Here is a 1831-nt window from a genome sequence, read left to right as displayed (position 1 = left end):
CTTCATAGAAATACTCATTTTAGGAATGGAGAGAGGGCCTGGTTGGTAAGAATACCTGCTATGTTAGCCTGAGCACCTGAGTTTGAATCACCAGGACCCACACAAAAACAAAGAGCACCTGGAATCAAAGCACTATCAAATAAGGAGTCAAGAAGATCACTGGGGCTCTCTGGCTAAAAGCCTAGCTCAAGTTTCAGTGAGAGATTCTGTGTGAAAGGAAAAATGTGGCAAATGATAAAGCAGGATTTTTTTAAAGCAGGACTCTCTAGTGTTTGCCTCTGGCCTCCATATATACCAACATTCATGCAAACACACACATGCACACACACACACACTATTCATTTTAAACACTTTTTATGAAGTATACCTTGTCATATTTGGTTTAACAATATTTTTTCTGTTGATATTTTGCCTGGATATATGTATGAAATAAAACTGGAAGGTTTGAAAAGTAACTTTCTCAAGAATTATTTTGGAGAGCATTAATATATTTCAAACAGGATTTTTACAAACAAAGGCTTGATTTAAAGGAATATAAAGTCAAGAATTAAAATTTACATATCAGGAAATACAAGAGGTTATTAATTTTGCAAACAGTAATTTGTTGAGTACACTTTAATCTTTCAGAACAGATTTAAAGTAGCAAAAAATGAGATATGTCTTTAAAGTGCTTAGTGACAATACATAAGCCCATAGTATTACAAATATGAGCACATTCAGCTTAAATACTATATTCCATTATTTAGCAACATATGAGCTCACTATATGTGGAACATGTAGAACCAGAACTTTGATATATTTAAAAATAAATGAGAAAAGGGGACTCCCTAACCCACATTCACCCTTCCATCCCTCCCGCCATTCTATATTCCTAGTTTGGGCCCTGCACCATTCCTAGTCTGGGGGCCCCAGAAACCTGGGGAACCAATACTGTTTCCTGATCCTTCTCACCCAGAGAAACTCAGTCCCTTTCTTGGGCTCCAGGAGCACTGCTTCTGGTCCTGGCCCTGCCCTCACCTCTCTCTGGTTCCCTGGACCTGCACCACTGGCTAACTCTCCTAGCCTGCACTACTATCCTCAGGCCTCTTGGGGTAAGTCTATAGTGCAGCCCTACACGCTTTGACTCCCCAAGCCACATTCACCCTTCCATCTCCCCCTGCTTTTCTCTACTCCTAGGTTGGGCCCTGTGCCATTCCTAGTCTTGGGTCCCCAGACACCTGGGGAACCAGTACTGCTTCCTAATCTTTTTCACCCAGACCACCTTAGTGCCTTCCCTGGGGCCTAGGAGCACTGCTTCGGGCCTGGCCCCACCCTCACGTCCCTTTACTTCCCTGATCCTGCAACACCCGCTAGCCTCTTTCTGGGGCTGACAGCCTCTTTCTGGGGCTCCGATGCTTACTTTTCCGCTCCCTGATCCTTTGCATCTGGTACAACCCAGCTACTCAATCCACTCCCTGGGAAATCTTGGGGCCTCTTCCCACCCCATTTGCCTTTACACCCCTGCGTGGCATGGCCATGGCCAGGATCTCAGGTCAGTCCAACACCCAAGTTCCTGAGGCCAAAATCATTCTTAGAAGATTCCAGACCTAAGGAGAAAGTCTGAAAACTTCTGATCCACATTGGAGTTGGGCCACCGCGGAACTCCTGAAGACAAAAATCAATCCGGCCTCGACAATATAAAATCAAAAGAGAGAACCAGAAGCTTAAATGAAACTTGAAGGCCCAAGTATCACACAAGAGTCAGAAACTACAAAAGAAATTCACATGTCAATATCACAGAGAAAAAATAATAACATGAAAAACCAAAATAACATATCCCCACCAAATACCA

Source organism: Nannospalax galili, unplaced genomic scaffold (assembly GCF_000622305.1).
Source record: "Nannospalax galili isolate Female #2095 unplaced genomic scaffold, S.galili_v1.0 scaffold929, whole genome shotgun sequence".
Lineage (NCBI taxonomy): Eukaryota > Metazoa > Chordata > Mammalia > Rodentia > Spalacidae > Nannospalax > Nannospalax galili.
The sequence above is the reverse complement of the archived record's forward strand: the minus strand, read 5'-3'. Positions refer to the sequence as shown.